Raw genomic sequence first — 17,022 nt, forward strand, 5'->3', positions numbered from 1 at the left:
CATGAGCCCACAGTTTATTGGACACGTAAGGGGAACACATTCGTTTTCTACTCATTGAGCTTCTGTAGCAGGGAGAGAATTCCACCGTCTCCTCCTGTATTGGTCGGGGTTCTTCAGAGAAACAGAATCAATAAAGCGTATTTACATATAGACGAAGAGATCTATTGAAGGTATTGGCTCAGGTCATCATGGGGGCCAAGAAGGCCTAGGATCTGCTGTCTGCAAGCCGAAGACCCAGGAAGGCTGATGGTACAGTTAAAGCCTGAGAGCTGGAGAGCCAATGGCATCGCTTACCATCTGGGTCTGAAGGCCTCAGAAGAAGGTTTGCCAAAGGCAGAAGATCAGTGTCCCAGCCCGAGGGGTCAGGGAGGCAGGGAGCCAATTCAAACTTCCTCCACCTTCTTGGGCTCTTCAGGCCTTCAACTGATGAGGCGAGGCCCACCCACTCTGGGAAGGGCCCTGTGCTTTACTCAGCCCACCAATTCGCATGTTAATCTCCTCCAGAAACCCCCTCACAGACACATTCAGAAAGAACATCTAAACAGATGTCTGGGCATCTCATGGCCTAGTCAGGTAGACACAAAAAATGAACCACCCATTTCGCTCAAAGTGGAAATGACAGGAGGAGCATTTTCAGCATCCCTCCCCGCCTCCTCCCTCAAGTCCAAGAAGAGAGGAGAATAACTCCTCCAACTTGGGGTCTAAGCGAGTCAGGGGACCACTGAGACGTCCAGCTCAGGCACGGTGAGGGGGATGCGTATAAAAGCCAACCTAGGCCTCACATTCTCTGTTCATCCACACGGGGCAGCTTCCAGGCACGCTCTCCCCCTGAAGCAGGGGCCAGCTGCGGAGGTGACAGGAGGGCCACCCATTCAAAGAGTGCTGGCAAGTCCTCCATGGCCACACAGCCAAGTTTTATCATCCAACCCAGTCTTCGCTAGAAACAAGCAGAAGTGTTTACCATTTTTCTTCTTCTCTTTTTTCATTTTTTTTTCACTCAAACACCCATAACATAAAATTTACCATTGTAACTTTTTTTTTCTTTTTAGGGCCACGCCTGTGGCATATGGAAGTTCCCGGGGCCAGGGGTCAAATCGGAGCCGCAGCTGCCAGCCTACACCACAGCCACAGCAACCCAGGATCCAAGCCACATCTGCGACCTATGCAGCAGCTTGTAGCAACATCACATCCTTAACACAGTGAGTGAGGCCAGGGATCGAACCCACATCCTCACAGACACTATGTTGGGTTCTCAACCTGCTGAGCCACAAAGGGAATTCCTCTATCTTAACATTTTTAAGTGTACTGTTCAGTAGAATTAAGTGTCTTCACTCTGTTATAAAAGATCAATACCATCCATCTCCAGGACATTTTCATCTTCCCAGACTCAAACTTGGTACCCATTAAACAGGAACTCCCCATCGCCCCCTCCCTCAGCCCCTATCATATTCTAGCATGCATCAGAATTTCCTCTTTTTTAAGGCCAAATACTATTCTTTTGTATGTATGCACCACATTTTCTTTAATCATTTATCTGTGGGTGGATAAAGTTTGCTTCGACCCTTGGCTACTGTCAATAATACTGCCGAAGAGAGGTGTACAGGAGTTCCCACTGTGGCTCAGTGGCTTAAGAACCCAACTAGTATTCATGAGGATTCAGGTTCAATCCCTGGCCTTGTTCAGTGGGTTAAAGGATCTGGCGGTGCCTCTAGGTTGTGGATGTGACTCAGATCTGGTGTTGCTGTGGCTGTGGTACAGGCCGGCAGCTGCAAGTCCAATTCAACCCCTAGCCTGGAACTCCCACATGCCACGGGTATGGCCCCCAAAAAGACACACCCCCCCCCCATAAAAAAAGAAAGGGAGAGAAAGAGAAGTTTACAAATATCTTGTCTCGCCCCTGCTTTCAATTCTTTGGGGTATAAACCCACGAGTGGAATTAATATCTCCATTTTTCAGACCCCGTCTCTCCAAAGGTCCTGATCTCAGGCCTAGAGAAGAATGTCACCTATGACTCTGCAAACCGCCAACAGACCTGGTTGCCACGTCCATCTCTAGAAGTTGGGCCCTACCCAAAAGAGCTTGGGGTAGGATGGGGTGGGGAGGCGGCTGAAACCCTGCCACGGCACCCACCTGGAGAAGGGCCTTGCCTAAATCTCCCAAAGGTCCCCTGACTGCAGCCCTCCATCCACAGGACTCCCATCCTCATGTTCCTAAATGGGTCACGTCTGGTGTCAAAGCAGGAGACAGATGGGTCCCAGGCTGAGCAACTGTAATGTGTTCCCTATGAACAGAAAACTTCAAGACACAATCTGCATCCTGCTTGGATAAAGGATCCTGCATCCACCTATTTCTCATTCTTGAGGTCAAGGAGACCTGTGGAACAGAACTAGGAACTACACATTCACGGACACGTTCCTCGGGGGTCTGAGAAAGGAGGGGCACCAGACCAGAGTACTTCCTGTCAACTTCCCATCACCCTTGTGCTGGATTCCATCCTGGCTAAAAGGTGCATGCGCACAGGGGAGGACCCTGAGCCAGGCCACATGGGGGCTCAAAGCCAGACCAAGGAAGATGACTGGCCAGAGGCATCCCGGAAGGACTGCTCCCACGCAAGGGATTTAAATGACCTCCGGCACATGCGTCACTCTCTTCCTCTCTTGCCCTTTCTCTTTCTGTCTCTGTCTCTCTCTCCCTCTCCAGCCCCACACCCCCCAGCCCACCTGTGCTTTATCCACATCTTTCTTCTCTCTCTTCTCTCTTAGTAAACACTTATTTCCCTCACTGCCCTCCGTCTCTTTGCAGAATTCTTTCTCCACAGGGACCAGGTCTGGGGACTGCTTAGAGTTCAGTGTTCTCACCCCACAGCCACCTGAGAACAGTATCTGCTCCCAAGGTCCTTGCCACTTGCTCCAGAGCCTCTTGGAAAGAACTCTGCTTCTTCCTGCCTCTCTCAGTCCCAGTTCCTTCCAAGGGCTGCCCATGGTCATTTATGCAGAGACGATGAGAACGTACTTTCTCAGACAAGCCCTTCTCCTCCTAACTAGTATTACGCATTCAGCCCAGGCCATCGGTGTTGGAGAAAACTGCTGAGCTCTTCCAAACCATGTGAAAATGGAGTGCTAGAATCCCAACAGGAGGGAATACAACCATCCCACAGTAATCATTATCACCTAATACTTTTCTAAATATCAAAAGTACCGTTCTCTTGTGGAGCCGAAAGTCTTTACAGAAGCGGGCGTGGATGCCTGACATCAAAGGCCGCGAGAGCCCTCATTGATCGACATCTTCGGGAAGGAAAGCCAGGGAATTTCTGCAGCTCTGTTCAGCTTAGTGGCTTTGCCAGGATTATGAAGCACCTCAAAAGAATTAGGTTCAAAACATAAAGATCAAGAACAGGCAAAAATAGTTTTATCCTACAGGAATGCAGCAGTGCATGCTGCTTTTATTGTGGCTATAGCAAGTTACCACAAACTTAATAGCTTAATATATATATATATATATATATATTTTTTTTTTTTAACCACCATATCTATGGCATATGGAAGTTCCAAGGCCAAGGGTCGAATTGGAGCTGCAGCTGCCAGCCTACACCACAGCCACAGCCATACCAGATCTGAGCTGCAGTTTGCAGCAACACTGGATCCTTAACCCACTAAGCAGGGCCAGGGATCAAACCCGCATCACCACAGACACTATGTTGGGTTCTTAACCCACTGAGCCACAGCGGGAACTCCTACAAATATTTTATCTTGTCATTCTGGAAATCAGGAGTCCAACACAGGACTCCCAGGGCTAAAACCAAGGTTTCACAGGACTGTGTCTTGCATCAGAGGCCCTACAACAGCATCTTTTTCCTTGCATTTTCCAGCTTCTAGAGGCCACCTCCATGCTTTGGCTGTGGTCTCTTTCTGCATCTTCAAGATCAACAATGTTGCATCTCTCCGATCTTTCTTCCATAACTACATTTCCCTCTGACTTCCTCTTCTACACCGCTCTCCACCTATAAGGACCTTTGGGATTACACTGGACTCACTCAGACCAGCCAGTATAACCTTCCTGGTTTTTTTTTTTAATTATAGTTGATTTACAGTGTTGCGCCAATTTCTGCTGTAGAGCAAAATGACCCAGTCATTCATATATATATATATATATATATATATATATATATATATATATATACATACATACACACCATTTTTTCTCATACTATCTTCCATCATGTTCTATCCCAAGAGACTGGACACAGTTCCCTGTGCTGTACAGTAGGACCTCATTGCTTATCCGTTATAAATGGAATAGTTTGCTTGTACCCCCCCGCCCCCAAACTCTCCATCCATCCCACTCCCTCCCCCCTCCCCTTGTAGAGCCTCCCTATTTTCAGGTCAGATGACACCATCCTTAATTCCATCAGCAACCTCAATTTCCCTTCACCATGTCACCTAACACCTGCACGGGTTCCAGGAATTAGGACATGGACCTCTCTGGGGGACCATTACTCCATCTTCCCTAGGCTGGTAACGTGAAAGAGGAAAGCAGGCCAGACGCAAGATCAAAAGGAGATGCTAATTGTCATGTGAAATCTTTCGATTCTTGAACGTCACCAGCCCAGGCAAGTTAAACCCCAAGCAAACACTGTCCAAATCAAACTCCTGCGTAGGCCACGTTTGCCTGTGGGCTATCGTTTGCAGCCTCTGCTTCATAGTATAGGGCATTGATGCCTAAGCTTTTTTTTCACCACCAAAACCCCCTGATGATTTTTCCCTACTTAGACCCCCCTCCCCCAGTTTTAATAGATCCAAGGAAATAAATAAATGCTATTTATTAAGTAATGTTTCATTTTCCAAAGTTTTATTAATCAAAGGAGCAGATTAAGAAGAAGAGCATGAGATAGGGTTTATTACTAATAAAAGCCCAATGTAAATTGAGCATTTACTAACTGCCTGGTGTGGTGCTAAGTACTTTCTGTGCATTAACTCCCTGAGTCCCGTGACAATTCTTTGGGATCAGAACTATCACTTCTCCCATTTTTATCAATGGAAAATCAAGGATCAAAGAGTGGTGTCTTCAAAGTCACACAATCAGTGAGTGGCCAAACATAATTCAAACCCGGGTCTGATTTCGGGAGCCATAGTTTCAGTCATTATGTTATTCTGCCAACACGCTCCTAACAAAAGGAAATAAATATTATGATTTCTTGTGTCTGTGCTGCCTAATGGTAAGCAAACGGGTGTGAGTTTCTTTGGGGTGTTGAGAATACTATGGTTTTGTGTCACTATCACTTCCTTGGCCACCACAGAGGGCCATCCAACAGTAGGATTTGAAATAATTCAAACAATAAAAGGGTGACATACAGTTTCTCTTCTACCAGATGAAGAAGTTGCCAAGGTAAACTGAAAATTATCACTTCAAAGCAATGAAAAATGCGTAATAGTTTGGGCATCATACACAGGAGACCCCAACCATGCAAAAAAAAAAAAAAAAGCCTTAAAACTTAAAATTCTATTTCCTGAGAGACTTTCCACACAGTTTGAATTTCAGAGTTGAACAACTGCTAAAGACATCTGACTTTCTGGTGGCTCAGCTGCTCTGCCCCAGCCTGGAGCATTTCTGGATGTTTCCTGGAGCCCATCACACCTGGAGCAGGTGCACCTCATCAATCTTGGAGTTGTGCAAATATGGCTATAAATATGGTACAACACTGCGTATTCAAACACAAGCACCAGCATTCATCACCTTCAGCCTCCTCGGATTAATGCAGCCTGGTCCAGATGTTACAGTTTCTGCAGTTAGAGCTGCAGAGCTAAAACAAGGGTCAGTCACTCAGATGTCTCTGCGAGTCATGTTCAAGGTATAGAAATAAGTCTAGAGCCAATCCTGAAGGCAAATGGGAGGCAGGGGGAAGAGGGGGAGGTTAGGAAGGAAGGATGGAAGGAAGGAAGGAGGGCGGGAGTGGGGAGAAGGGAAGGAGGGAGGGAAAAAGGGGAGAAGAAAGGTGTGAAAGAAGGAGAGCGAGGGAAGGAAGAAAATAACCAGGAGTTCCCATCGTGGCGCAGCAGAAACGAATCTGACTAGTAACCATGAGGTGGCGGGTTCGATCCCTGGCCTCACTCAGTGGGCTAAGGATCCAGTGTTGCTGTGAGCTATGGAATAGGTCACAGATGTGGCTCTGATCCTGTGTTGCTGTGGCTGTGGTGTAGGCTGATAGCTAGAATTTGGCCCTTAGCCTGGAAACCTCCATGCCTCAGGTATGGTGCTAAAAAGCAAAAGAAAGCGAGAGAGAGGGAGGGAGGGAGGAAAGAAGGAAGATAACCATGTATCTTTTTTCTTTTTTCTTTTTCTTCTTTTTTTGTCTTTTTGTCTTTCCTTGGGCCACTCCCATGGCACATGGAGGTTTCCAGGCTAGGGGTCTAATCGGAGCTGTAGCTGCCAGCCTACACCACAGCCACAGCAACGCAGGGTCTGAGCCAAAATGCAGGATCCGAGCCAAGTCTGCAACCTACACCACAGCTCATGGCAACGCCGGATCCTTAACCCACTGAGCAAGGCCAGGGATCGAACCCGCAACCTCATGGTTCCTAGTCGGATTTGTTAACCACTAAGCCATGACAGGAACTCCCGAAAATAACCATGTATCTTAATTCAAGAAATGCTGAGGATTTCTAGTGTGCTTCCTACCAAGCTTTGTTAGTCTGGGCTCAGAAGGATTACACTCCCTTACCTTCTTTGTAGGTAGATGGCGTCATATAACAAGTCTGCTTCGAAATGTTTACTGCTACGCAGACCTACTGTTCTCCTGCCTTGCCGGAGGCTACTAATCGTTGCTCCTTCTGCTCCTCAGAAGGCTAGATGCATTGAGAATTATGAAGCTGACCTTCAGAAATAAGTCAAGCCCAAAGAAAGAAGGTTCCGGAGTTCCCGTCGTGGCACAGCAGAAACAAATCCGACTAGTTAGGAACCATGAGGTTGCGGGTTCGCTCCCTGGCCACGCTCAGTGGGTTAAAGATCCAGCGTTGCTGTGAGCTGTGGTGTAGGTCGCAGACACAGCTCAGATCTGGCGTTACTGTGGCTGTGGTGTAGACTGGCAGCTATCGTTCCCATTGGACCCCTATCCTGGAAACCTCCATATGCCTTGGGCGCAGTGAAAGGAAAGAAAGGAAGGAAGGAAGGAAGGAAGGAAGGAAGGAAGGAAGGAAGGAAGGAAGGAAGGAAGGAAGGAAGAAAGAAAGGAAGGAAGGAAGGAAGGAAGAAAGGAAGGAAGAAAGAAAGGAAGAAAGGAAGGAAGAAAGAAAGGAAGAAAGAAAGGAAGAAAGAAAGGAAGAAAGGAAGGAAGGAGAAATAAAGAAAGAAGTTTCCTGGCTTCAGTTGCCCCAAGCTATACCTCTCTCTTCTGATCTATCGAAGAAAATTAATTTCTCTTTTTATCTAAACTAGTTCCAGTAGAATTTTTGTCACTTTCCATCAGGAAATCCCTGACTAATCCAAAAAATAACCCCTTTGAGGAAAGCTCAATTCACAAATTTGGCAATCTTGTTGGAGCCCCCATTATATGAAGTTACAGCTCTAGTGTAATTTCAAACACAGACTGGAAGAGATGTGATAAATGTTAAAAAAAATGGTTATTATTTACCACTTAAAGGGACAACATACTCATATTTACATTTGGAAACAAGATCTTGCAGCCAAAACCTGCTAGGCAAGAGTGCAGAACCTATACATAGACACACAGTCAGCAGTCTTACTAGGAATCTAGTCTGTCAATTTCACTAACTTCATCTCCCAATCACACCCCATATACACACCCAGCACTCCAAACTATCCAGATTTAAACATCTTTTGCAACAGAATGTTAATTTCACATGTTCACCAGGAAGATAAATTTTTGCACCTAGCACACTTGAGAAGTAAGATAAACTGGAGATGATATTCTAAATATTTAACAACCAGACCAGTAAGGGCATGGAGCAATCAGAAGAGAGGCTGGCTAGCAACAGCTCTACATGTGAACGTTAAGTCTCAAAGCAGAGTGCATGAAAAACTAGGATTCTGGACTCCAGCCTCCAGGGAAACCTCAGGTTTAGGGATTGAGAGAACCCCAGTAGGCTGGCAATGAGGGGCTTGCAAAGAGACTTTGAGCTGTGCCTCAGCCCATCCATCAGTCAATCAGCCATCCGCTGTCAACAGGCACAAATGGTCACAAGCCACTCCACCACTGTATTTTTATAGGCTTCTGATCACTACTTTAAGTTAATTCATTGCTTCATTAGACATGCTAACTCCTTAAATCAATACAGCCAAGGCACTTTGCCCCAGGTCCCTTCCTATCTCTGCCAGATCACTATGCAGAAGTAGCCAAAACACAACCGACAGCAGACATGTTGCGATTTCTGTGTTTCAAAGAATCAGAGTCCAGCCATGCAAAAAAGTGCTCTAAACCAATTTAAATCTTCACTCAGACCCTTGAGGAAATGGCAAAAAGAAGGCCAGTGCGTTCTCATGCACAGCAAAATATTCTAAATGCCCTTTGAGCAGAGTTCTTTTGGTCAGTCTCTGTCCTCATGCCATCTCTCTCCCCCTCCCAGCCATGGACTCCAGAAAAATTCTCCCTCTGACGGTGACTCCTGAAAATTCTCTTTTCCAGCTCTAATCATCCCCCACTCTCCCTACTAAAATTAAGTCCAAGGGGCTCTACTTGCCTTTGCCCAAAACTTCGAAATCATCGTAGAGGCTCAGAAAACTTTCCTTCTGATCCCTCCCTCCCTGCCCCTTGCACTGCCTCCTGCTCCCACCACACCGCAACAGCAGCTTCCAAGAGAGTGGAAGCCATGGCTGCAGGCTTACTTCCTCTGGCTGGGAGCACCAAGGACTCCTTACCACCCAACTCACACCCCAGGGGAGGGAGATGGTGAAACCCCCTCCTCCATATTCTGGTGGAGACTCTCTGGTGAATGGAATGTTCCATCTGCTTGTACATGTCTCTACTTCAGGACAACTTGTATCGTTTTCCTAGGGTTTTCATCCCCAGTTCTTGTAAATGCCTTATATCTGACTCCGAGGCACCCTTAGACAACCCCCACCAGGGGGCCCTCTCACCAGGGTCAGCTATGTGGCCTTAGCTAATCACACTCCCTCTGAGTTGGGAGGATAACCTCAAGGTACCAGATTAATCTGCTGCTTCTTTTTCCTTCTCTTTACATCTGAGCCCTGGAAGAACAAAAGATCTCAGAATAGCATGACAAGCCTTGTCTGGTTTAAGGAGCTCTGACTTAAGAACTGGAAAATAAGAGTTCCTGCTGTGGCACAGTGGGTTAAGAATCTGACTGCAGTAGCTTGGTTCTCTGAAGAGGCGTGGATTCCATCCCCAGCCCAGCACAGTGGGTTAAGGATCCAGCATTACCGCAGCTATGGCATAGGTTGTAGCTGAGGCTCTGATTCAGTCCTTGGCCTGGGAACTTCCAGATGCCTCGGGTGCAGTTGTTAAAAAGAGAGAGAGAGAGAGAGAATTGGAAAACATAGGTTCTGGTCCCACCCACCATCACAAGCTGGTGGACTCTGAACCCATGAGTTCCGTTCTGGGGGACTCAATTTGAAGGTGTTGGACTACACAGAGGGTTTCTCAGCAGGAGGAGAGATGTCTAAGCAAATGGCCTTTTTCATTTGTATTTATTTGTTGGGATTGATCATATGATTGATTGCACTTAGAGAGGAAAAAAAAAAAAAAAACAGTGGCTAAAAATGTTTTAAAAACACTGCCCTAGATGATATCTCCAAGGTCCTTCCAGTTCTAATTGTCCAAGAGTCTGTGATTTTCCCCACTGGCCTCTATTTGTAGAGGAAGTCAGCAATGAGCAATCTTTTTTTCCATTTTCCAAATCAATCAGGGTATGACAAGCAGTTACAATCGAACTTCCTTAAGCACTCTAACTGGGAGATGTCTTGGGGAAAAATCATTACCCTAGATCATGGGTTAAGTAATCTCCTCTCTGGCAGTGCTGATCTCTCTCATCAGCATCCTTAGGGGTAGCTATTTGTAAGTGGCCTTACTCCTCTGGGCTCCAACAAAACCACTGGCATCACCCTGAGGACCAATGGCCTGACAAAATAATCATGGGGGAATAAAACCATTCTCGTGGGAGAATAAAGTTCTGCAGGCCACCTCCAAATCAGGAGCAGGCAGTGACTAAAGGAGGAAGCCAGGGGATGAGAGGGGACATGGTCTTACCAACTGATGCAGAAAGAGATTTTGCCAACCCACAATACCTCCTCCCTCCATCCCTCTAGCCAATGTTATCGACCTTCCTGTTCTCTGCTCCTTTTGCTGAATTTGGCAATGATTTCTTGGATATGATGTGAAACAAAAAGACATAGGCAACAAAAGTGAAAAAAGATAAATAGGACTTCGAAAAATTTTTTAAATATGTGTTTAATTTAAAAAATTTTAAGTAGGACACTATTAACAGAGTGAACAGGCAATCTGCAGAATGGAAGAAAATATTGCAAATTATAAATCTGATAAGGGATTAGTATCCATAATATATAAAGAGTTCCTACAACTCAACAAGAACCCTCAATGATCAAATGGGCCAAGAACTTGAATAGATATTTTCCCAGCAGACAACATACAACTGTCCAATAAGCACAAGCACTTCTGAGGCAGAGCAAGGATGTGCTCCCAATGTGCTTGCTGGGTGAGTGAGTGCATCCAGATGAAAGAATAAATCCCAGCCATATAAATGTGTCTCCTTCAAATGAAAACACTGATCACCACCTGCCTCCCCTCAGACACTATCCTGCAATGGAATTTTAGAGCTTTTACATTCAACGTACTAATTACAGTCCAAAGAATGTGCAGATTCAAGCATTTTTCTTTTTACCTTGTTTCCTGATCTTTATGAAGAATTAATTTAAATTTTTTTTCTGTTTAAAAAAATTTATAGGAGTTCCCTGGTGGCCTAACAGTTAAGGACTCAAACTTGTCACTGCTGTGGTTCAAGTTACTGCTGTGGGTCAGGTTCAATCCCCTGGCCCGAGAAACTTTCACATACCACATGTAGCCAAAAAAAAAAAAAAAAAAGAACATAGAAAATAGACATATGTATACAGTACATGTATGTTACTATACACAATTTCACTTTTATGAAACACAGATATTATATTATATTTACTGCATAGTTAAATATGTTTAATAAACAATGGAATATTTTGTGCTATTTATGTAAATGTCCACTAAGCATGTGAAAAGATGCTCAACAGCAATAATCATTAGAGAAATACAAATACAAATAAAAATTAGATACCTCTTTACCCGTTAGGATGACTATTATCAAAAAAGAAATAACCCCACAGAAAATAACAAGTATTAGTGACGATGTGGAAAAATTCCAACTCATGTACATTGCTTGTGGGACTTTAAAATGGTACATCCACTGTAGAAAACTGTATAACAGGTGCTCAAAAAAATAAAAATAGAATTGCAATATGATCCCACTTCCCTTCTTGCTACATACCCGATAGAACTGAAATTAAGGATTCAAATGGATATTTGTACAAGAATGTTCAGCATTATTCATAAAGCCAAAGATGAAGCGATTCAAACATCCATCAGCATATGAGTGGATGAACAAAATGGAGAGAGATGTGTATTTATGTTACACACATATACCTAATATATATATTAGAGTATTGTTCCTTAAAAATTAATACAGTTCTAATCTCCTCAGAAAAGAAAATCATGGACTTGGAGAAAAGACTTGTGGCTGCCTGATGGGAGGGGGAGGGAGTGGGAGGGATGGGAGCTTGGGCTTATCAGACACAACTTAGAATAGATTTACAAGGAGATCCTGCTGAGTAGCATTGAGAACTGTCTAGATACTCATGTTGCAACAGAACAAAGGGTCGGGGGGGGGGGGGGGGGGGGAGGAATGTAATTGTAATGTATACATGTAAGGATAACTTGATCCCCTTGCTGTACAGTGGGAAAATAAAAAAAAATTAATACAGTTCTAGAAGTTCCCATTGTGGCTCAGCAGGTTATGAACACAACTAATATCCTTGAGGATGCAGGTTTGATCCCTGGCCTTGCTCAGTGAGTTAAGGATCTGGTGTTGCCTTGAGCTGTGGTGTAGGTTGAAGATGAGGCTCAGATTCCACGTTGTTATGGCTGTGGTGTAGGCCAGCAGCTGCAGCTCCAGCTCCAATTTGACCACTAGCCTGGGAACTTCCATATGCCGCTGGTGTGGCCCTAAAAAGCAAATAACAATAATGAAAAAAGTTCTGATACATGCCACAACATGGATGAACCTCAAAAACATTATGCTAAATGAAATAAGCCAGACATAAAAGAAGATACATGGTCTGAGTCCACTTACATGAGGTACCTAGAAGCATCAAATTCATAGAGACAGAAAGTGGAAGAGCGGTTGCCAGGGGCTAAAGGGAGAGGGGCTGGGAGTTAGTGTTTGATGGGGACAGACTTCCAGTTTGGGAGGATGGATGGCTCCAGTCCTGAAGCTGAACAGTCTGCACCACAATGTGAATGAACTTAACGCCACTGAATCATACATTTTAAAATGGTTAAAACAGTAAGTTTTATGTTGTGCACATTTTACTGCAATTTAAAAAGTTACATTAACAAGAAAATAATCATCAAAATCTGGGAGAGAGACTGTCCGCAGGTGGGGGCAGCAAGCACAGGGTGGCTGCACACAGGGTGAGTGAGGAGGGCTTCCACGCAGGGCTGGAAGGGGTAGAGGTGGCAGCCTATGCAGAGTGAGTAGGGCAAGGGGAAAGGGGCAGCCACACTAACAGAGATCCGTTTTGTACCAGGCGATTGACTGAATAAGCAAATATATTAGAGATAATGGGAGGCAGGTATCTCGCTGGCCCAGAAAGAACTTATACGTATTAAAAGGGAGAAAACAGGAATGAACTTTGTGTTACTGGTTTGGAACTGAAGGCATCGATGTGAATGCATGGTTTCCAGTGGGTAAGAGATAGAAGATAGTGGATGGATGGATGGATGGATGGATGGATAGATAGATAGATAGACAGACAGACAGACAGATAGATGATAGACAGATAGATGATAGATAGAGAGATAGACAGATAGACAGACAGACAGAGTTGTGAATGTGAAGATATGAGAGTCTGTGTACGTACATATACATACGTCTCCTTGCTCTGTCCACTGAGAGTGCCCAGAAACAGCAATAACAGTAGAACACCCAGTGTCCAGACCTAGATTTCTAAATGTCATTTTTCAGGAAGAAGAATCAGGGCTACTTGAGAAGTAGCTGATTCCAGCACCGGAGGAAGAAAAATACAAGATGATCAAGAAATGCTCCCACCACGTGAACATGGCACAGCTCACAGAGCCAGGTTTAATGGATGCCACTGGTTAAACTGGGGAATTTTAGTACTAAAAAAGATATGGAGTATATTCATTAAATAAAACAAGAAAACATGAGTCCCCTGGATATGAATAAGGAGAACTAGAGAGTGAGAAAGAAGAGTTTGGTGAGGAATGCAATATTTACACAGTTCAAAGTACCTCCCTATCAAATGCTTGTTAACTGCAAAAAGAAAAGGTGCAATGTTATAGTGGAGATGCCTGGCCAACAGCATATTAATCAAGAGGGCAAGGTGAAGGAGTTCCCGTTGTGGCTCAGTGATAACGAACCCGACAAGTACTCATGAGAACGAGGGTTCGATCCCTGGCCTCGCTCAGTGGGTTAAGGATCCAGCGTTGCCATGAGCTGCGATGTAGGTGGCAGACTCAACTCAGATCTGGCATTGCTGTGGCTGTGGGTAGGCAGGCAGCTACAGCTCTGATTCAATTCCTAGCCTGGAAACTTCCATATGCTGCAGGTATGACCCCAAAAAGCAGGAAAAAAAAAAAAAAAAAGGCAGGTGAGGGAGCATCATCAGCTCTGGGGCCAGTTGAAACTATACCCCTTGGAGTTCCCGTCACGTCCCAGTGGTTAACAAATCCGACTAGGAACCATGAGGTTGTGGGTTCGATCCCTGGCCTTGCTCAGTGGATTAAGGATCCGGTGTTGCCGTGAGCTGTGGTGTTGCAGATGCAGCTTGGATCCAGCGTTGCTGTGGTTCTGGCGTAGGCCGGTGGCTACAGCTCCGATTGGACCCCTAGCCTGGGAACCTCCATATGCCACAGGAGCTGCCTAAGAAATTGCAAAAAAAAAGAAACTATCCCCCTTGCTAGTGTGCAATGACAACATAGTGTCAGTTTTGAGATATTCCTGCCAAAACATAATGTTAATCTAGCTATGAGGAAAGAGCAAAACCTGAAACTTGAGGACATCATGTAAACTAAGTGGCCTTCAATCTTTAAAAGTGTAGGAGTTCCTGTTGTGGCTCATCAGTAACGAACCCGACTAGTATCTATGAGGACTCAGGTTCAATCCTTGGCCTTGCTCTGTGGGTTGAGGATCTGGCATTGCCGTGAGCTACAGTGCAGGTCGTGGTTCACATCTGGTGTTGCTATGGCTGTAGTAGCTACAGCTCCAATTCAACCTCTAGCCTGGGAATGTTCATACGCTACAGATGTGGCCCTGAAAATACCAAAAAAAAAAAAAAAAAATCTTTAAAAGTGTAAAGGTCATGAAAGTCAAAAAACAAAAAAAGACTGAAGAGCTGTTCCAAACTGACAGCTACACGATTCAGAACCAGCTGAATCCATTTGTATGGACCAAATTTGCTAGGGTCTGATGAGTAGATGCAATACATTCATTTATGCCTTTCATTGTTGCATTACAGTTATATGAGAAGATGTCCTTATTTGTAGGAAATAAACCCTCAAGTATGTGGAGCCTATGGAGCATCAATGGTAACTGCCTCTCACGGACTTGGGGGAGGGGATGATATTTTCCTGTTCTTGCAATAATATTTCTGAAAGTTTGAGATTTTTCAATGTTAAAAATTGTTTTTCAAAATAATATTGGATAAGAGTTCCCACTGTTGCACAGTAGGTTAATGATCCAGCTCATCTCTGTGGAGTTGCCAGTTCAATCCCCAGCTCAGCACAGTGGGTTAAGGATCCAGCATTGCCACAGCTGTGGTGTAGGTTGCAGCTGTAGCTTGGATTCGATCTCTGGCCTGGGAATTTCCATATGCCTTGGGTGTGGCCAAAATAGATAGATAGATAGATAGATAGATAGATAGATAGATAGATAGATAGATAGATAGATGGATGGATATTGGATAATTCATGATATGTTAAATGAAAAAACAGGACATAAAATTGTGCATACTTGAAAAGTTAAACTTTCCTAAAAAGGAGACACTCACAGAAAAAAAATCTTAAAAAAAGGTACATATGAAATATATTAGTTGACTGTAACTAAATTATGCATGATGCTTTTCTTTATATTTTATATTTCAAATTTTCTACCATGAGCCTGCATTTTTAATAAATAATGTGTCTCTCTCTTTTGCAAAATTTAATATTTTTCATTCTCTTTGATGTTCTAGTTTTCTATGGCATGGCTGTGAATTAATTTGTTTTACTTAACACTTTTTAAAACTCTAAGCATTCCATTCACACCTTACAACTTTCTTCAAAACTGAAAAATTCTCCATCGTTTTACCTCGAAGAGGTACCTCTCCTCTGGCGTATCCAATAGAGTTTTCTGACAGTCTTATTGGAAATATTCTTAACTTTTTTGATCTATCATCCTTTTCTAAATTTCTCTTCCATACCTGTGCTCCATTTTGCTCATTTATTTAGCTCTACCTTCCACTTCATTACTTATTTCGTCAAATATTTTAGTGCCATTTAATAAGTCCTTTTTTTCCTCATTTCAACGACTGCGTATTTGTTGCTTTAATTTCTACTTCCTTCTTCCTCAAATTCGCCTGTTCTTTTGTCATGATGTCCTGTTCCTACCTACTGGTCTTTGTCCCTCCCTTTATCTCTTAGAAGATGATAAATGTACTTATTTGAAAGTCTTTCTTAGATTGTTTTATGATCTACAGTATGATCTACAGTTCTAAAGTATAAATTTTACCCTTTCTTGCATCCTCGGACTTTGACTCTGCAGTTCACTTGTAATTTGGAGGTGCGATGCCATTTTTAGCAGGAGTTAGCTTCCAACGGAGGGTCCGAACCTGCCTTCTCCAAACGCTAGCTTCTCCCCATTTGCACCTCGCTGTGGGGATTGCCCGCAGCCTGAATCCCCACCTGGCACTCCTATCTGATGGCACCCCCGCCATCATATCTCTGACACTGACCATTGTATAGACGACCTCCAGCGTTACCATCACCTTTGGTCCCTGTGTCTCAAGCTCCACGTCCTGGAGATGCTGCCGTGCTGCACAGTCTCACAGTCAGCTCCCGGCTCCATCTCTCTCCCTGCTGAGAGAGAGCACTTGAACCTTCTCCTTAACCGCCTTGGTACTGAGTTTTGCCAGCATGCCTGCTTAGACGTCCTTTCCTGCCTAAAACTGCCCCTTAATAGGTGGGCGAGCCAGAGCCAGATGCGGCCCCCTCCCACAGTGCAGCAAGCCCCTCCACCCACTCCTGCACCAGGCATGCTGCTCATGGCTGCAGGCATCTGGCCACAGGCATCCACCCAAGCAAGGCTCTCTCCATCCTGTGCGCGCTGGGCCCCGGAACACCCTCCTTTTCCTCTTTTGGTGCCACTCACTTGAAGACAAAGACTTGGTGCTGCAAACACAAGGCTAAGCATTCATCGCATTGAGGCTAATACCTCATCTCATTCCGTGTGCACAGTTCTAGAAGGTAGATATTATTATATCCATTTTACAGATAACAAAACTAAGATCAGAGAGGTACAGCCACTCGGAGAGGTGACGTAGCCTGAAGATGTCAAAGTCAGGACTCCAACCCCAGACAGTGCCTTTGGGTCTACTGTTCTTTTGGCCCTGGTGGACTTTCCTTTCTGATCATGAGCCAGGCACATTCTCACTCTCTAAAAATTGGGGTGTGTATCTCTAGCTTTCTTTTAAGCTACTCTGCCGAACTCTTCAGCCTCAAACTTCTGAGTA

At 44.6% G+C, this 17,022-nt stretch overlaps 1 long non-coding RNA gene across 2 annotated transcripts in view; it reads right to left on the reverse strand.

Moving 5' to 3' along the window:
• Nucleotides 1–17,022, reverse strand: part of LOC125138097 (uncharacterized) — a 156,458-nt gene that overhangs the window by 99,773 nt on the left and 39,663 nt on the right. The window contains exon 4 of one of the 2 annotated variants that reach the window (XR_007137575.1): nucleotides 3,199–3,356. The exons of the other annotated variant lie outside the window; for it this stretch is intronic. This is a non-coding gene — a long non-coding RNA (uncharacterized LOC125138097). The remainder of the gene's footprint in view (nucleotides 1–3,198; nucleotides 3,357–17,022) is intronic. 2 annotated transcript variants of the gene reach the window in all.

Source organism: Phacochoerus africanus, chromosome 10 (genome assembly GCF_016906955.1).
Source record: "Phacochoerus africanus isolate WHEZ1 chromosome 10, ROS_Pafr_v1, whole genome shotgun sequence".
In the NCBI taxonomy this organism is placed as follows: Eukaryota; Metazoa; Chordata; class Mammalia; order Artiodactyla; family Suidae; genus Phacochoerus; species Phacochoerus africanus.